The sequence below is a fragment of the Grampus griseus genome (assembly GCF_964374135.1).
Source record: "Grampus griseus genome assembly, chromosome: 1".
Lineage (NCBI taxonomy): Eukaryota > Metazoa > Chordata > Mammalia > Artiodactyla > Delphinidae > Grampus > Grampus griseus.
The window spans coordinates 54,644,831-54,665,970 of NC_139017.1; positions in this window are offsets into that span (position 1 = coordinate 54,644,831).

Genomic DNA, 21,140 nt, shown 5'->3' on the forward strand with positions numbered 1-21,140 from the left:
AAAATAAATGACGCTTGTTATAATAAAAATCTACAGACATGAGTCAGACTTACTCCTACTTTTCATCTTCTTTCACCCCAACAGGGAACTTAAAAAGCAATCAGTCAGCACAATTCTTTTTTTTTTTTTTAATTAACTTATTATTTTTGGCTGTGTTGGGTCTTCGTTTCTGTGCGAGGGCTTTCTCTAGTTGCGGTGAGCGGGGCCACTCTTCATCGCGGTGCGCGGGCCTCTCACTGTCGCCGCCTCCCTTGTTGCGGAGCACAGGCTCCAGACGCGCATGCTCAGTAGTTGTGGCTCACGGACCTAGTTGCTCCACGGCATGTGGGATCTCCCCAGACCAGGGCTCAAACCCTTGTCCCCTGCATTGGCAGGCAGATTCTCAACCACTGCGCCACCAGGGAAGCCCCTCAGCACAATTCTTTTACTGCCAGAAATGGAGAGAAATTCTGTATTTAGGAGAATCCATGCAAAAAATCAAGTATGTAACACAAAGCCATTGTCACCTCCAGTCCCCAGTTTAACCTTGGGAAATCCCACAGGCCTTTACTGCCTCTGCCCTCATCAGGGTCACTCATCTTTTCCCTGGCCCCCGACTGTCAAAGCTCATGGGAGGCCTGTCAAGGGTCTGTTGGCTCCTGGGCCCTGTGGTATTACACATTAGAGCTGCCCATCTACCTGAAAATGTGCAAGAATCACATAACTCCAGGGAGGAGAAGTGTAACAGGGTTGGCAGAATGGCCTTGTCTCCTCCTAAGGAAGCCCTGTCTAGAATGTCCTGTGTGGATGTAGCTACTCCAGTTGGGGGAGGTCTGAAGTCTGAGGACGGCCCTGCCCAACAGAATACAGAAAATTTCCAGGAAGAAGAGGAAGCACCAACTTGTTTCTGTTAATGAATCTATAAACTACAGTCTTAAGAATCAAGATTAAAGAAATGGATAAAACTTAACTAATCTCTAGAAAAAACTGAGATGATCAATCATGTTTCAACCATGTTCCCCTCAAGCCCATCTTAATTTCGCACCTTAGTAAGTACTGTCCCTATATCATACGTGTAATTCTTGCCTCTCTAGAAAAATGTGTCACTTCATGAGGATGAGAACAATATCTCATGCTCCCACCATATCCCCATGGGAGCTACCCAGACACATACGCAAGAGATACTTAGAAGGAAGAAAATCCATTTCTCAGTTGCTAAGCAATATGAAAAAAATAAGAGGTGAGATCCTTGTATTTGGGGATCTGAGGATACAAAGGGTTTAGGTATTAGGACCCTGCCTTTGACTAACTTATCATTGGAGAAACAACACACATATATACAAATGAAGAGCATGTGTACAGGCCAGTATGGGAATAAGCATGAGTTACTCTCCACTATAAACTGAACCCTGGTGATTGCAGCAATAACGTTCTCATAGCACCAACTGTCCAGCCCTCTGGACAGGAACAAAGGTGCAATTGTGTGACCTCATCAGGAAAGTTGGTCAGAGGAGAAATAGACATATTCACCCACACACAATGTTATCTCTTGTTCTTTGCAGAGTCTTTGGCAAGAGGTTTAACTGCCTGGCCAGTGGAGTGCAGAATGCTGAAATAAGGCATTGGCAAATGTTTGCAGTTTCGAGGAAAACTTGTTCCGAAACCTCTTGGGGTTGGCCTCCCCTGGGTCCTGTGTAACAGTGACCATCCTATGGGATGTCACATGGCCAGAGAGTCAGTGACTTTCAGATCCCTTGCTGAGAATCTGAGAGGAGCAAGGAGGAGGACAGAGAGGAGGACTCTCTCCTTGCTTCCTAGATTCTCACATGGAGAAAACTACATGAAGAGTAAGAGTGTCTAAAAAACAAGAAAGATACTGGGTAACATCAGTTGGCTCTTAGGAGTGGAACTGAATGGCTAGAGGACAGAAATTGACAGAAGGAGATTTTTCATAGTACACCCTTCTTTACTCTTTGAGTTTTAAACCACATGAACGTTTTTCATTGACTCAAAAACAACAAAAAAAAAAAAGAGGAAATGAAGAAAAGAAAAGAAAAAAAACCCTTCAAGAGTTGCCAGGGAGATTTCTATCTTTGGAATTGGAAATCTGATAAACTATCAACATAATTACTCATCTTCCTGAAAAAACAGACAAAGGAGTCCTTGATACTATATACAAGGTTCAGGCAAACATCCAGGTCAAAGATAAATTTTATCTCTGGCCCTTGGAAGTTTTGCTACTGAAATGCTAGTTCTGGCAAGTAGTAACAAATGTCTCAAGCTTATGTAGCATTTTAAGCTTTTCAAAGCACTTTCACTCATTTTTCCTCTCTCTTTGCATCAGTTCCCCAGTGTTCTCCTTACATTAAACAGGAGCAGTAATGATCCACGCAAGCTGTCCATTTAACAAACACAGTCCTTTCCTGGGCACTGCTACAAAAATGCTTCATTTTATTGTAACAAGTGCATCTGCTTCTTTTTTATGGCACTGCCTACATGGGACTAGTCTCTTGCACAAAACCCTTGAAATATTTGGTGGCATGACCATGTTCTCCTTAGTCTTTTTAAAAATAAATGAATAAATTATGTAATTGAAGTATAGTTGATTTACAGCATTTTGTTAGTTTCAGGTGTACAGCAAAGTGATTCAGTTATGTATACACTCTTTTTCCAATTCTTTTCCTTCATAGGTTACTACTGTGCTATACAGTAGGTCCTTGTTGTTTACTTACTTTACATATAGTAGTGTGTATCTGTTAATCCCAGACTCCTAGTTTATCCCTTCCCCCACCTCCCCCTTGGTAACCTTAGGTTTGTTTTCTATGTCTTTGAGTCTATTTCTGTTTTGTAAATAAGTTCATTTGTATCATTCTTTTAGATTCCACATATAAGTGATATATAATATTTGTCTTTGTCTGTCTGACTTACTTCACTTAGTATGATAATCTAGGTCCATCCATGTTGCTGCAAATGGCATTATTTCATTCCTTTTTAATGGGTGAGTAGTATTCCATTGTACATTTGTACCACATCTTATTTATCCATTCATCTGTCAATGGAGATTCATGTTGCTTCCATGACCTGGCTATTGTAAATAGTGCTACAATGAACATTGGGGTGCATGTGTCTTTTTGAATTAGAGTTTTTGTCTTTTCCAGATATATGCCTAGGAGTGGAATTGTTGGGTCATATGGTAGTTCTATTTTTAGTTTTTTAAGGAAACTCCATACTGTTTTCCATAGTGGTACACCAATTTACATTCATATCAACAGCATACAAATGTTTTTCTCCACATCCTCTCTAGCATGTATTATTTGTGGACTTTTTGACCCTTAGTCTTTTTTTAAACTTATGAGCCCCAGGTTCTTTGGCTAGTATGATGTGGCCCAGTCATCCTCTCTGGACCTATCCCAGTGCCACTCAAAACAAGGGACTTAGAGTGGAATCTAAAACTCCAGATGTGACCTGGCCGGATGTGGCTGTGTGACCATCACTCTCCCTTGTTCTGGATCTCCTGCTTCCAGAAATGAGACTAAAAGGGCATTAGTTGTCCTAGCAGCTACATCACTTCATTCTCTCACATTGACTTGCCACCAACTAAAGCCTTTTTGTCCTTTTAGTGAGAATAGCTGTTCTGACTGCTTTCCTCAGGCTGCTAATATTTTAAAAACCTATATACATGACTATATTCTTCCTTATTAAGGTTCCCCTGGCTAGATTCCAGCCATTTTCAAATCTAGATTCCATCAATCATTAGTCCTCCCAAGTTTGACTATCTGGTCCTCTGTCTTCCTCTCAGTCTTTGATACAAACCTTGTCAGGAGCCAAACCCCATGGCATGACTTTAAAGCCCTCCCTTTAGATCAGCGATTTTCAAGGGCCTTTTCTTAAATCTCTATTCTATTATGAAAACATTAAAATATACAGAGAAGTAGGACTAGTAGCGCAAAGAACACCTATGTATCCTCCACCTATAGGGTCTACAATTGTCAATATTTTGTCACATTTCCTCTATTTACATATTGTTTAGCTCAATCATTTAAAAATAAAGACACATGACATTTTACCACTAATAGTTCATTTTACCACTTGCTGCTCTGCACCCCACCACTGCAAAATTCTCCTTCAAAGGATAGCACCTTTATCAAAAGTAACAAAAAATGAACAATAATTCCTGCTTGTTTCCTCCACTTCGTCCATATTCAAATTCCCCAATTTGTTGCCAACATGTCTATCATGGCTTTGACAAAACGAAATCAAATCAAGTGACACATTGCATTTTTGGCTCTTTTAATCTAAAAAAACAATACCTCAACTTCTTTTTTTCAATGAATTGCCTGTCAAAGAGACAAAGATAATTGTGTTTTAGAATGCTAAAGACCTCTTTAAATACTGTCTGTCTTCATGTTGGTAATTTCAAATGCTGCTACCAGGTGTGAACGATTTATTGAAAAATTACTAATTTTTCTTGTCTATTAATCAAATCCCTATGTAACTGCCAATAAGAACTTCTGATAAGCATGAGATAACACTCTGACCATATCAGGTTGCTAGAATCACAGGGATAAACTCGGAATTGTGATACTTTATAATTGTGTAACTTTGGTCAAGTTACTTAACCCCTGTGAATCTTGGTCTCCTGTGCTCTGTAATGAAGATAAAAGTATCTGTCTCAATAATAAGAGCAGCATGTATACTAAAATTGGAAGGTTACAGAGAAGATTAGCATGGCCCCTGCACAAGAGTGACATGCAAATTTGTGAAGCGTTCCATATTTTTTAAGCTATGTATATTTATTAGATATTGCAAAATATCCCTTTATGAGAGTTTTCTAATTTATATTATCACCAGAAATGTATGCAAGTGCCTGTTTCCCTCAGCTTCGACAACAGTGGTAGTAGTTTTTATTTTTAAATCAATTTTAGAGAAATTATATCTCTGTGTAATTGAAATTTGTATTTCTCAAATTATGAGATCAGACATATTTGCAATATGTTTAAGAGTCATTTTTATATATTTTTTGGTAAATTGTTCAGCTTTTAAACTTATTTTACTATCATGACCCATTAATTTTTTTAATTAATTAATTTATTTTTATTTATTTTTGGCTGCATTGGATCTTTGTTGAGCTATGTGGGCTTCTCATTGCGGTGGCTTATCTTGTTGCGGAGTGTGGGCTCTAGGCGCACGGGCTTCATTGTGGTGCACGGGCTCTAGAGCGCAGGCTCAGTAGTTGTGGTGCATGGGTTTAGTTGCTTCGCGGCATGTGGGATCTTCCCGGACCAGGGATTGAACCCGTGTCCCCTGCATTGCAGGCAGGTTCTTAACCACTGCACCACCAGGGAAGTCCTTGACCCATTAATTTTTAAAGAATAAAATATTTAATTGGCCAAATGGCACAAAAGAAAAAAATCCTACAAGGATTGATGCAATAGCACTCATGGTTTCCATTTAGAGTCTCTGACCGCAGGAGCAAACAAATTTTCATTTAACATTTGGAAAGCTGACTTTTTAAACTAACATTTATCAAACTCATACTGTATGCACATAAATGATCAGCTGAGCACTTATTGTGTTCCCTACTACATGCTGGACACTGTGAATTCACATTTCATCTTTACAGCAACCCTACAAAATAGGTAGAGTTATTATCCCCATTATATGAATGAGGAAATTGAACTCACACATGTTAAATAAGTTCGCCAGGTTCACACCAAGTTGGGAATTGAACTGAGGTCTTTCTGAGCATGTAGTTGGAGCTCTTTCCACTACCCTACTCTGCCTCTTTGATTGTAAACAGTGCCCAGTTCTTATTCAGCACAGTATATCTCATATTTCCTTGCAATCAATCACCTCAACCTTGTTAGAGTTAAGTCCAAAGTAGCAATTCCTCTGTGGAATCCTCTACCTTCTGAGGGATAAAAATGGCTCCAAACCAAGCCAGGCCAAGCCTCGTCTTGTGTTTTCTCAGGGTAAGGAATGCCATGTGCTTGCTCCAGGCAGAGGCCTCTGTTCTCTCAGCCTGTTATCGGCGTGTGTCATGTGTTTGGAATGGGAAGCAGGCTCTGGCATGAAACTCGCCCACAAGGATAGACAGGGCTTGGGCGGTGGATGGTAGAGGGTAGGAAAGCAGACTAGACCCAAGAGTGTGGCAAAGTCAGTGAACGAGTCTTAACAGCAGTCAGCCCTGGTGTTCCAGTCCACAGCTGGAGCCCAAAGTGGAGCACAGCAGCAGTGGGGAGGGAGGTGCAGGAGTGTGTATGGAGGGGAAAGGAGACACTTGAAAATGTCACGGGCAGGAGTTCATCATCTTGGAAGTCTGGTTACCTATGGCAAAACCCCATCGTGGAACAAGTTTCAAAGAGCTGCCCATAGAAGGGAGTCTGGGCAGAGCAAAACTAGAAAGCCCAGGAATTCCCAGGAGGAACATATCATGATCTATGGGGGAGGAGTGTAGTTAGAAAGTGCATGCAATATTTCAATATTTTGCATGTACACATATTTAAAATAAAATATTCTTATTGTGTTAAAATAGAACATAGTGAAAGTAAATTTGAACAAAGTCTTTTTAGCTGGTGAGGATGTTCAGAAACTTAGACTCTAGCCAAAAACTATTAGTTATCTTGCGCATATTAGTGACTTTCGAGGAGGTTGTGAAATTTTTGTGTTAAAAGAGAGGGCATCAGTTTCAATATTAAGAAACCTTTGGAAAGTAGAAGAGAAATAAGGAGTCCAGTTCTGGGGGCAGGCTTTGTTGCCCCCAAGGGCCATTAATGAGTTAGCCTAGGGCTTCCCTCCATTTGCTTTATTTAATTAATTCATTCATTTATTTTATTCTATCTACTGTTTGGTGCAGTGATAATTTCGTCTCATACCCATTCCAAAGTGGAACTAAAGGAATATGTGTGGATGGCCAAATAATCTTACTAATAATCAGACCTGATCTTTAAAATCTTGTTGTTGTAACTAAACCTCTTGGTCTAGGATCCAGGGGGAATTGACAATGCTGTTCTTTGATGCCCTTTGTGAAGTTCATGGAAGGGAGTTATTATGTTAATATGCATATTAAAATTTATTCTCTAACTTGGCTGAGAACCAAACAAAAGAAAATAAGCTTCCTTCTATTTCAGCAGAAACATTTGAGTTATAAGAAATGTAAAAATCATTTTTCTCACTAGGAAAAGAAAGACAATTTTCTCCACTCAATGGACTATTAAATTTTAGAATCTCATTCCCTGAAGAGGTTTAAGAATCTGGTAGGGCTTCCCTGGTGGCGCAGTGGTTGAGAGTCCGCCTGCTGATGCAGGGGACATGGGTTCGTGCCCCAGTCCGGGAGGATCCCACATGCCGCGGAGTGGCTGGGCCCGTGAGCTATGGCCGCTGAGCCTGCGCATCCGGAGCCTGTGCTCCGCAGCGGGAAAGGCCACAGCAGTGAGAGGCTCGCGTACCGCAAAAAAAAAAAAAAAAAAAATAGAATCTGATAGATGGGCTAGATCTGTGCAGTCCATGAGTTCAGTGGGGACCAGATGATCTTTGATAACAGGGAACAGTTGGGGTCACTCTTTCAGTCTTTGGGTTCCACACTGAAATGAAGATTCACCAGCACTATTTCTAGATTACTTAAAACTAACAATACATAAATTATTATAATATATAAATATAAAAACTCCTATAAAGGTAAATGTGCAACATTTTGAGCATTTTATATTATACTAAGACTTTATTGCTTAAAAGACTTTAAATAAGGTAAAATGAGATTTTTTTCCTTAAATTGAAAGAAAAAGGAAAAAGTGAGAAAGGAGTGAGGAAATGGAGGTAGAAAAGACCCAGAAATCCCGCTACTGGGCATATACCCTGAGAAAACCATAATTCAAAAAGAGTCATGTACCACAATGTTCATTGCAGCTCTATTTACAATAGCCAGGACATGGAAGCAACCTAAATGTCCATCATCAGATGAATGGATAAAGAAGATATGGCACATATATACAATGGAATATTACTTAGCCGTAAAAATGAACAAAATTGAGCTGTTTTGTAGTGAGGTGGATGGACCTAGAGTCTGTCATACAGAGTGAAGTAAGTCAGAAAGAGAAAAACAAATACAGTATGCTAATACATATATATGGAATCTTAAAAAAGAAAAAATGGTTCTGAAGAACCTAGGGGCAGGACAGGAATAAAGATGCAGACGTAGAGAATAGACTTGAGGACACGGAGAGGGGGAAGGGTAAGCTGGGACAAAGTGAGAGAGTGCCGTGGACATATATACACTACCAAATGTAAAATAGATAGCTAGTGGGAAGCAGCTGCATAACACAGGGAGATCAGCTTGGTGCTTTGTGTCCACTTACAGGGGTGGGATAGGGAGGGTGGGAGGGAGACACAAGAGAGAGGGGATATAGGGATATATGTATACATATAGCTGATTCACTTTGTTATACAGCAGAAACTAACACAACAATGTAAAGCAATTATACTTCAATAAAGATGTTAAAAAAAAGAAGAAGTGAGGGGTTCTCTGCTTATATAGCTGCACAAAGGACAGGAGTAATTTTTCCATTGACTTAAAACATTTCTTTTTGATTTTGTTCATTCTAGCAGTCATTACTGATTATGAAGATAACCCAAATGAATGAATCTGTAACCAGTTCATAGATATGGTCATTTAAAAATTTTTAAATCCAATTTGTTTAAGATGAAATAAAATTCACCTATTTCTTCTACTCCCCATCACCCCTTGCCTCTTGTAACCATCAATCTGTTCTCTGTATCTATGAGTTTGAGCTTTGTTTTGTTTTTTCAGATTCCACATAAAAAAATGAGATCATATGGTATTTGTCTTTGTCTGATTTATTTCACGTAGCATAATTGCCTTGTGGTCCATCCATGTTGTTGGCAAGATTTCATTCTTTTTATGGCCGAATAATGTTCGTGTGTGTGCGTATGTAATTTCTTTATCCATTCATCCATTGGTGGACACTTAGGTTGTTTCCATATCTTGGCTATTGTAAATAATGCTGCAATGAACATGGCTGTGCAGATATATTTTCAAGTTGGTGTTTTTGTTTTCTTCAGATCAATATCCAGAAGTAGGATTACTGGATCTTATGATAGTTCTATTTTCAGTTTTTTGAGGAGACTCCATACTGCTTTTCATAGTGTTTGCACCAATTTACATTTCTACTAAGAGTGCACAAGAGTTTCCTTTTCTTCATATCTTTGCCAACACTTGTTATTTCTTGTTTTTTTGACAGTAGCCATTCTGACAGGTGTGAGGTTTATCTCATTGTGGTTTTGATTTGCATTTCCCTGGTGATTAATGATGTTGAACATCTTTTCATCTACCTGTTAGCCATCTGTATGTCTTTTTAGGAAAAATGTCTTCTCAGACAAAGATTTTTAATGGGGTTGTTGGGTTTTTTTTTTTTTCGAGTTGTATAAGTTTTTTCTTTTTTACATATTTTGGATATTAGCTCCTTATTGAATATATGATTTGCAATTATTTCTCCTGTTCAGCAGGTTGCCTTTCCATTTTGATGATGGTTTCCTTTGCTGTGCAGAAGCTTTTTAGTTTGATGTAATCCCACTTGTTTAATTTGCTTTTATTACTTTTGCTTTTGGTATCAGATTCAAAAAATCATCACCAAGCCAGGTGTCAAGGAGCTCACTGCCTATGTTTTCTTCTAGGAGCTTTATGGTTTCAGGCCTTACATTCAAGTCTTAGTTAATGTTTGGTATGGTGTAAGATAGTGGTCCAAGTGTCATTCTTTTGCATGTGGCTGCCCAGTTTTCTCAATACCATTTCTTGAAGAGGCTGTCCTTTTCCCATTGTATAGTCTTGGCTCCTTTGTTGTAAACTAATTGACCATGTATGCGTGGATTTTTTTCTGGGATCTCTGTTCTGTTCCATTGACCTGTGTCATTTACTTTAATTTAATTCAATGAACATTCTGTGAAAACCTACTGAGCAATAGGCATTGTGTTGGGTGCTGTAGATCCAACAGTGGGTATCATTGTTTTCTGCTCCTGAGAAGTTTGTGATCTAATTGGGCAGCAGAGGTAGGTTGACAGATAATCACAATGAAACGTTAGAAGTGCTGTGATAGAGGTATGCACAGGATAGTAGGAGGGGTGGGGAAGTGAAGAGAGGGTTTCCTAGGAGAATTGTCTATAAGCTGATTTTAAAGAGCACTCGATATTGGATCTAGTGCAAAAGGGCAGCCTCTAAGGGGGTGAGGAACTATAGTGGTTATACGCTTGGACTCTGTACTCACGCTGGCTGAGTTTCCTCATCTGTAACACCAAGATAGTAATATACCTTATAGGGTTGCCATATAATTAAAGGAAGTAATTATGTACAGCACCTTAGCACCTAGCTCTCAGTATATATAAATTATTATTACTTTTTTTAACATCTTTATTGGGGTATAATTGCTTTACAATTGTGTGTTAGTTTCTGCTTTATAACAAAGTGAATCAGTCATACATAAACATATGTTCCCATGTCTTCCCTCTTGCGTCTCCCTCCCTCCCACCCTCCCTATCCCACCCCTATATAAATTATTAATTCACTTTAAATGCAGTATTACCTGATGGATCTGAAATTGTGTTTGGAGGGCTCTTACTTTAGGGTTAATTCTGTGCTTAGAAATCTTTTTTTTTTTCTTGTAGAATATTACACAAGAGTCAACAGTGGTGATGTATTAAGGAGTTGATAAATTAATTAGAAATGTGGCAGTGTGCAGGGTTTTTTTGGCTGCTTTGGGTCTTTGTTGCTGCACGTGGGCTTTCTCTAGTTGTGGTAAGTGGAGGCTACTCTTCGTTGTGGTGCACGGGCTTCTCATTGTGGTGGCTTCTCCTGTTGCGGAGCACGGGGTCTAGGCGCATGGGCTTCAGTAGTTGTGGCACACAGGCTCAGTAGTTGTGGCACATGGGTTTAGTTGCTCCGTGGCATGTGGGATCTTCCCAGACCAGAGATTGAACTCGTGTCCCCTGCATTGGTAGGCAGATTCCTAACTACTGCACCACCAGGGAAGTTCCACAGTGGTGGTTTTAAAAAGAGTTAATAATGTTTAACAAGAAGGTACCTCAGCCCAATCCAACATTTGCTCTCATTCATTCATTCAGTACTTGAGTTCCTATTGTGTACTCTATGGAAGGCTTACAAAAAAGATTCCAACATAATACTTTTCTGTAGAAACTCACAGTCCAATGAGAAAGACAACATGGAAACAAAGCATTACATCACCATATGATAAGTGTGATCATAAAGTCATGTGCAAAATACCGGTTATGACATTATTTGGATTATTTGGCTGTGTAATACTTAACTGAATAAGCTGGAGAATAGCATGATCAGAACTGGGTCTGAGAAAGAACAAACAATGGCAGCTGAGTGGAAGGAGGAAACACCAGTTGGAAAGAGATCGGTTAGAGGCTTTTGCAATAATCTGGCAAGGTTGGTAAATCTTGGTAGTTTCTAGCTGAATATATGGTCTGGCCCTAGGAAGAGAGATCTGGACTGGAGGGTCATGTCTAGGAGTCATCAGTCTAAAGGTGGTATTTGAAGCTACGGGTACCAATGAAATGTAAACTCTTGGAGCCACTCTCCTAGCTATGCTTGGGCCTTTGACATCTATCTAAAGTACAAGGTCTCACTAGTATCATATCTCTTCCCCAGGCATTCAGTCTCCCAGTGTTCCCACAGTCAATAGTTATAATAATGGCACTGTATCAGTCAAGTCAGATTCTTATTCTTTTCTGACTGACTGTAGAAAATGAAGTAGTATTTTCATTTGCTGTCACATCCCTTTTCAGTGGCTTTCTCCCCTGCTGTGGCACCCTCATTCCACATACCATCTCACATTCCATTTCCAAAGTGCTAGACTTTCTAATTAATCACTATATGTTACCGTATCTAAGATGCCGTCAATGAAAAGATGCACCATTATTTTATATACCAATAAAGAAGGGACTTCCCTGGTGGTCCAGTGGTACAGAATCTGCCTTCCAATGCAGGGGATGCGGGTTCCATCCCTGGTCGGGGAACTAAGATCCCCCATGCCGTGGGGCAAGTAAGCCCGTGTGCCACAACTACTGAGTCCGTGTGACGCAACTAAGACGCAACACAGCCAAATAAATACATAATTTTTTTTTTTTAATGCCCAAGATGAAGAATCTAATGGGAGACCCCTACATAAAGCTGAGACACCAAAGGACCACACTTTCCATACAGAAGTAAACAAGAAATAAACTCACCACACAGAGAGAGACAGCAAAAATTCTTGCGTGCCCCGGTCTCGGCACCGATGGAGAGAGGGTGAAAAACATCTCATGTGAGAAATGAAACTACAAGCTGGCACTCATACAAGCGGTCTAAGGTCACACTGCTAGTGTGGCCCAAATATTCTCAATCTCAGAATTTAATTTGTAGTCGTGTCACAGTGACCAGTAGAAGAAGAACTAAATCCTCACAACCAAGGTTCTCAAGGCCCATATGATGGTCCACCAACTCTAGCAGTAATCAAAATCAGTACATTCTACTGAAACCAAAGGACACTGAGCATCTGGTAGACTTCCTTGTGTAAGGATTTGGACTATAGTCTCTTTCCTGTGAGTTTAAATTATGAAGGTAATATTTTGTCTATTTAGACCACTCCAAATTACAGATGGAGAAACCAAGGTTTATATATAACCATGGCACTGGGGTGCTCATTTAGTGCTCCCCAAAACTACTTCTGTTTCTGTGAAAGATCATAACTTGTCTGTGTCTGGCATCTTAGGCTCTTCCTGGAATGAGGGAGGGCTAGATGGTAGCTTTTATTAAGTATCATGTTGGCATTTACAGACATGAACATAAGTTGCTGGAGCCATGAGTCATAATGTTGACAGAACCTCACTAGAGACTAATTCTGGGCTCCGCATCTGGAAGTTACAGGTGCTGGTAAAGGTTTTGAGAAGAAACATAAAAACTGTTGTAAAATAGGAACTAGGTAGGAAGGGTAAAATTCTGGGCTTTTTTTTTTTTTTAACCGGAAGGAATTCCAGAGACCATCTAGTGCAGTTCCTCAGGCCATCTGGCAGGGCTGCTATGCAGATCAGATTTTTGCATGGCTCAACCTTTTGCATAAACTCTGTTTAAATGCCCCCTTTGCAGAGAAAACCCCTTTGATTATCTCATCTATAATAGCCTACCTACAATCCAGGACGCTTAATACTTTATTCTGCCTCTTTTAATCATGGCAGTTATCACTATCTGATACTGTCTGAAATGATTAGTTAATTGTCAACTTGCTTTTTTTCTCTCTTCTCCCACTAGAATGTAGAGACCTGGTTCAAACAATTCTGTAAACCCAGAGCCAGAACAATACCCCTAAAATAGAAACTCAAAAATATTTGTTGAATGACTGAACAGTGAATGAATCAATGAAGAAAATAAGGACAGAAGCTGTTATTATTTCACTCAGACAGATAAGATTCCATATCAGGTTTAGACTAGGTTTTAAGTGATTCATTTTCTCTCAGGAACTAGCTATAATGTTTCTGTGTCACAGCTCTTAGCATAGTGCCTGCCACATACAAGGCTCTCAGGAAATATTTGCTGGGTGAAAGAATGTGTATCGTATACCCCATAATGATGAGCTGCTATAATTACCAGGAAGAGTAATCAGGGAACAACATATAATCTTATTAACCAAAAAAAAATTGGGAAATACAAATAGATTTTATATGACATGAAGATTGAAAGAGATGAAAGATTTAAAGATTTAAAATAACATTTTTAGAATAAGAAGTGGAAAATCATTAAGACTGGGAATGGAATGCAGGGGACTTTTAAGGAAGAAGGAGAAATTCAAGATGTCATGATTGTCCATGTTCCTCTCATCTCCTTTGTTAAGTAACCCGGGAAGGTTATAAAATCTTCCAGGAGGGCTTTAAAAATAAGAGCACTGGGCTTCCCTGGTGGCGCAGTGGTTGAGAGTCCGCCTGCCGATGCAGGGGACATGGGTTCGTGCCCCTGTCCAGGAAGATCCCACATGCCGCAGAGCAGCTGGGCCCGTGAGCCATGGCCACTGAGCCTGCGCGTCCGGAGCCTGTGCTCCGCAACGGGAGAGGCCACAGCAGTGAGAGGTCCGTGTACCGCAAAAAATAATAATAGTAAAAACTAAGAGCACTTTCTCCTTGACTGGAGTGCCCCCAGAATGAGGGATAAACCAAGCAGCCTTTCCAACATCTTCCAGCCTCATGATACTCTGAATTTGGACACTGAGAAACTACTCATTTGTAATCCAGCAAACACTTACAAAGTGCCTCCAAGTGCCAGAGAAGAGTCAGGATCCTTTGGCTGCAAGTGACAGAAACTCAATTCATACAATTTAAAGAGAAAAGAAAAGAAAAAAAAAGGACGTATGCTTGAAGGATACTGGGTTTTCTCCCAGAGCAATAAACCCACTAAAAGGGCAGGGATGTAGCAGACCCTAGGAACCACTGGAGCCAGGAACTTAATATGGTGTGGATTCTTTCTCTACCTTTTCCCTTCTTCCTGGTGTTAGCTTTTTCCTTCCCCTGCTGCAGACTGCCTATTTCCCCATGGCGGAAAACCTGACAACAGGCATCTTCTAAGATTTATGCCTTATAGCTTTTGGCCACTGTGGTTCCAAGCTGAAAAATCTAAAAGAAGGCACCTAGCCCAACTTGAAAACGCACACGATCAAATCAAGGCATTCAATTATGACCATTGCAATGGGATTAGATTAGAATTCCATAAAGATTAAGTGGTGGGGAGAGAGAAACAGTTTCTAAAGGAAGTGGGTGGGGCTGAGCAGGCAATGCCACATACACTCATTATGGTCTGGCACCGTGCTGGACACTGGTCAAAGGTGACTGAGGCTTTATACCTGTAAAACCAAGGTGTCATCAACTACTGAAGCACACAAAAATGCTGGCAGCGATATCACCGGGAAGTCTGACGTGGTGCTGTGTTTGGGTGCAGCTGAGTTTGGTGCCTGTCTCCGAGAAGGCAGCCTCCAATTTCCTTGTAAAAGGTGTATCCTTGTCTCTCCAGTTCAGAAGTCTGACCTGTCCCTTGGAGCTAGTGATGACAGTGGAGGTAAAGGTGATGGTTAAGGAACTGGTTTGTCAACACTTGGGAACCTGCAGAAGAGGTCACTGTGACACTCTTGGGGGTGAGCATGATCAAGTAGAGTAGATGGAGAGAAAGAAAGAGAGAAAACAGGAGAAGAGTGTTGTGAATGGGGTTAATGTCAAATTAACCCCAAAGCTCACTTCCTCGTAGTTCTGCATGTCTTCCTCCATTGAGGAATGAGAAAGTTAAGCTCTCCTGGAAAATACTAAGAGTGTAAAGCTTTCTGATCTGGGAGTCTCTGATCACAGACTGTCCCTTCTACTCTGTGGCTGTGTCTCCTCAGCCCCGCCCCCCCTGACCCCCCACCCCGCCGCCCCAGCAGTGCCTGGTTGGAAAGGGGGTATGAGACTGAATGAGCTATTTCTGTCCTAGCTTTGTTTCCATGACAACTGATCCTCAAGCATTGCATTTAGGCCCTTCTAAGTCACACCTTCCCAAGGAGGACTCTGTAGGTTTGCGGAAGGGATGGAGTTGGCTTCTGGTCACATAGCTGGGCTTTTCAGAGATTCTCCAAAGGGCTGATGTATCTTTTAGAAATATTTCTGTTTTCAATGCTTAAAGTAATAGTAATTCTTTCCTAAATGACTTGAAATCAAAATTCTTCACTTTTCCCTTTAGGCAATGGCCGCAGCCCGCTAACTCCCAAATAGGCCTATAAGAACAGCACGGGCTAGAGTATGCCTGCTCATTTGTCAGTCAAACGGGAAAGTAGGAGGAAGTAATGCATTGGTGACAACTGACTCAGCCAGTCAGCCCAAGTCAGGAATCATCTCTCTTTTCCCTGAACTAGAGTGACTGTCCAGAACTGGAGCATTTCAGGGGAAGGAGTGTGTTAAGATTTCTTTCAAGTTAAGAGACACATGTGGCAAGCATCACAGAGGAGATGGAAGTGTTCAGGGAGATGAAGCTGATAAACATCCGTATTGTAAGAATGTCAGTGACTGACTCTGAGTTCCTCCTTTAGGCTTGAAGGAAGAAACCATGACTTAACCATTTCCCTGTATCTAGCTAGCATGGTGCCTGGCACTGAGCCGGTACTCAGTAAGTTTTGGTTGATGGACTGATTAAAAGTAATATGTGGTATTTGCAAGCGTGTCTCAGGAGCTATGCAGAATCTGGGGCTTCCTAAAAGCACCAAACTTGCTCTCTAGAAGTAAAAGTCATCCTTTTTAAATTTTTAAATTATCACTCATTTAACTCTGATGGATTTTTCTTAATCGTGCTCCATGTTAACTAGGAATTTGATTCCCCAAAACTGGTTCTGAGTGAAATAGAGGGAATTAGTTTTCTCTCTCGTCATCCTCTAAAGGAGGAGCAACTCATTCTGAGATCCAGAAACTGAGCTGAGGATAGGAATGCCTGTGGATTCCCAGCAAAACTCGAGTTTGAAATAAAGTGAAATGCCTTGTGGAATTATCTTCACTGAGGGACCACGAAACCACCACAGAAACGTAGAAACAGAGTCTAGTCAGCGTGGAATCCTCTTTGGTTTCCTTTCAATTTGTAACCCCCCTAGACCTTAGATAATTGAAATCTGGAGTTTTTCACAATTAGACCTCTTATTTGTGCATGAGAATTGCTGAAGTAAACTGGCTTAAAATTGAAAAACAACAAGGAAAAGGTAAGCAATGAGAATTGACATTTGTTAATGAAGAACAACAACGTAAGATGTTTATATTTTAGTGGCTGAGAGCAGGTCCGCTAGTGGCAGCCTGTCTGGGTCTGTGTCCTGACACTACACCTTCTTGCTGCCATGTGGCTTTGGGCAAGACTGTTGTGAGACTGAAATGTATTATATCAAGAAAAGTGCTCAAAATATGCCTGGTACATAATAAATATCAACGAATAAATATCAACGAATATCAACGAATATCAATAAATATCAACGAATCTTACTATTATGATATTATTTTTAAATGCTTTGTAAGCCACAATTTTAATCAGGCTATCCTCCTGCTTAAAATACTTGAATGGTTTCTTGTTTTCCCCCTAAACTGCAAGTTCTTGAGCATGGCCAACAGATTATTCCAGTGCTGGCCTCTACCTACTCATCCCCTGCCTCTCCTCTCTGATCAAATCCTAAGCTCTGTTCTTAGGATTTGAGTTCTTTGATATGCCTTGTCCTCTTTGTCTCTACACATGTTCTCTTTCCTCTGCTTGAAACACCGTCTCCCTACTGCTCACCTGGCTAATAGCTATTTGTCCTTAAACTAGCCTAGATATCTCCTCTTCCAGGAAGCTCCCTCTAACTTAACTAGTTTGGCTTAAGGACCCCTCCCACAAGCTCTTCAATCCCCTTGTTCTACTGCTTTGCATTCCCTAACATACTCTGCTCACATCTTTTCTTCTCTTTCTCTCCCATGTGCTCCTTTGTGGAAGGAAATGACATCTTGTTGTCCAACGTATCCTCAGCATGTATCACAGAGCAGGTGTTCCAAAAAATGCTTGGTCTCTTAAGAATAGAGGAGGCTTACAAATGAAATCTTCTAGAAAAATCAGCAAAGGTAAAGAACTGAAGCCCACAAGAAAGAGAAATAGAGAAAATCTGTAATTCCCTCACGTCTCAACCCACTCCTGCACCCTCACATTTGCAGGCCTGGGATTTGCTCCTTTGCTATCTTCCGTTCTCAAGTTGCCCTGAAGAGAATGCCAGGAGTTACATTCTCTGATGACCCATGCCTTTGAGGGCCACCTGATCCTGCTTTATTTCCTGTTGTGCAACCAAAACAGGCTGTGCACGGGAATTAGGGGGGTTACAAATTGAAAGGAAAGCAAAGAGAATTCCATGCTGACTGGACTCTGTTTCCACCTTTCTGTGGTGGTTTCGTGGTCCCTTAGTGAAGATAACTCCGCAAGGCATTTCACTTTATTTTCTTGATGCTCTATGGGAAATCCGAGCAACCACGGTTTCAGATCCTTCTAAGCTGATTATGGTTCTTAGAGGTAAGGGAACCAAGGCTTTCCATAATCTAGACAATGCAGAGCTTGTCTTTTGGACTACCAGCACTGGATAAATACTAATCAACTACTTTTCTCTTTTCTAAGAATCCTAGAGGGCCACAGTTAATCCTTTAAAGGCTCCTGTGGGTGGAAACACCATTCTGTTACACATTGATTAGGAAAGTGATAGCTCAAGGTCATTCAGCAGTTAAGCGGCAGAACTAGGTGGTACTGGGGTCATATAACGCAAGTCAGTCTCTTTTTCCCTTTGGCATTTTTAATTCTGGACACAGAGCTACAGAATTAAAACCAGAGCAGGGGGCAGGCTAATGAGAAAATTATATATTTGAACAAGATTTAAAAATAAATAAATGATAAATAGAATTTATGGAATCCCTATGAACCTATTCCCAGCAATCTGGAAAGCATTAGCAAAAGCAAATACCCCAAGTTATCCCAGGGAATTACCCTACTATATTCATTTCTTTGGCATGAAAAAACCCCCAAGGATCCAGAGTAAGGGTTAGAAGAGAAAGAGGAAGAAAAATATTTCTAAAGAATCAGGGATTTGATTTTTCTGCCATTTAGTAAAGATTTTATTTTGAGATGAATTGGTTACAAGCTTCTGAAATCTTTTTCTTAGGATGTTTGATCATGGAAAGTGGAAGAGACTTCAGACTATTTCGATCTCAAGTGTGAACAGATCCAAAGCTTTTCACCTGTCTCTGAAGTAGACAGGAAAATAGTCAGGGAGCTTCTCCAAGTTAATGAAGTCTCTTCTGGCCCAGAGATCATATATCACCTATCATTATGGCTCTTATTCTAGTAATTCTAGTATAAGGTCTGTCATTTAGCAGATGCGCAACAAATTTTGCTGAAAAAAGTTGTGAACGCATAGCATGTTTGGTGAAGGGATAGTGGTCTCTCATTTTTAGTTCTCAAAGAAAGAAAAGCCCTGATTTATAGCATTTGCCAATTACTGTGGTGTAAATACTCCCAGCCAGGCCACTTTCAAGTTACCCATGGCTTAACAACAAGCTCACAAAGTTTCTAGAAATTTAGCTATTGGCTCTCGTGATGGTCAGGAGTCAATCCAGCACACCCATGCTTGTGGCAGTACATTCTTGGCTCCCCATGTATACAAAGGCAGAGCAGTACTGAATGTTTTCAGTATATTTAGCCTTCAGAAGGAAAAGGGGGTTCTAGATAAAGCCAGAGGTAGCTTGGGAACAGAAATTCTGCAGCATGATGAGGCCTCCCACGTACAAAAGCACATCAGTCGTGTCCTGGGGGGACTGCCAAGGACCAGAATAATTTTATGTCTTTAGCTTAGTGTGAAACATTGAAGAAGTGCATGTCCAACACGCCTCTGCATTCTGCATGCCTCTTCCTCTAAGCAAAGAAGAAAAAAACCCTTGGAATTCCCAAACCCTCTTTAATAGAGCTGAGGTTTGTGTGAACAATTAAAAAACACTAATCCAGGTCTGAGTGTACTCAAATCACAGTTACCAATGTAAGATGTCTTTGTAATGTGGGGATTAGACCAAAGAGGATTATTTCTAATTATCGAAACCAGGAATATTTTCTGTGTGTGATTGGCAATAAGCATTCTTCATCGCAATAAATAGATCATTATTTCCATTCCCTCACAATTTACATCATTCATATAGTTTTTGTTCAAAGTTTCTCCATTTGTCGTGCTGCTGAATTAACAGGGTTTCCCGCTCTTGCGTGCTTAGGATGAGTGCTTGGTGACAGGTGTTTCTCAGAAACACATGTATGTAGCCAGTATGACTTCTTTCAGCCAATTCATCCTCTCCACTCTATGCTCTGGACAGATCCGTAGCCTGACACAGGGGTTCTGATTACGGATCTCAGGAAAGGAGCTGGGACCAGGTCCCATGTGAAGCGCATGTCCCTCCTCCCCAGTTCTACCCTGTCCAGGAGGTGGGAGCCTTGAGTAGAGCCCGGGAAGGCGAGAGCCAGACCGGCAGGGCTTTCTTTCAAAACACACACTTCCCCCACCACCCAAACGGGCACTATGTAAAAGACGAGCCCCAGCCTGCACTTCTATTCACAGATTTAGTTAAACATCACTCACCGCAATCTTTTTACTTGTCCCTTGATCCTACTCTTGGTCTTTCTCACATTCACTCTGCTATTATTCTCTTCCTCCTTTCCTAAGATCATTCTTTGGAATTACCCTGTGCGTTTGGGTCGGCTCCACTCGGTTTAGCATAAGAGATAGCACAGAATCTGAGAAGTCAAGTGGTCTGGATTCGTGCCTTGACCCCTTCACTTGCTGGCGGTGTGACCTTGGGAAAGTGACTTGACCTCTTTAAGCCTCAGCTTCCCCATACGCAAAACCAGGTCACTACAAGTCCCTATTTTATGAGTGTCGTGAGGTGAAAATGAGGACATACATGCCAAATTCCCAGCAAATATCTCGGTGGTAGACACATAAACAGGTTAGCTCTTGTGAACATTACTTCCGTCCTTGTTATTATTGTTGTCATCAGTGGAAGTGATGTTTCCATGGCACAACGCTGCCCCAAGTGCCTTGGGGGAGGCCCACACTGCAGCCCCAGAGGTTCCCATGGCCAAGGTCCCTGAGCGAAGTCTTTTTTATTTATTTATTTATTTATTTATTTATTTTGGGCTGCATTGGGTCTTTGTTGCTGTGCGCAGGCTTTCTCTAGTTGCACAGAGCGGGGGCTACTCTTTGTTGCAGTGCGCGGGCTTCTCACTGTGGTGGCTTCTCGTTGTGGAGCACGGTCTCTAGGCGTGCGGGCTCAGTAGCTGTGGCTCGCGGGCTCTAGAGCTCAGGCTCAGTAGTTGTGGTGCACGGGCTTAGTTGCTCCACAGCATGTGGGATCTTCCCGGACCAGGGCTCGAACCCGTGTCCCCTGCATTGGCAGGCGGATTCTTAACCACTGCACCACCAGGGAAGTCCCCTGAGAGAAGTCTTGATATACGCTTGCCGTGCAGAGATGCTTGTGAAAGTGATGCCAAATCTTCCTCCAAGCACAGAGCCTGGTAATCATCTGTCCCTTGACGTGCCCTTCAAGTTTGT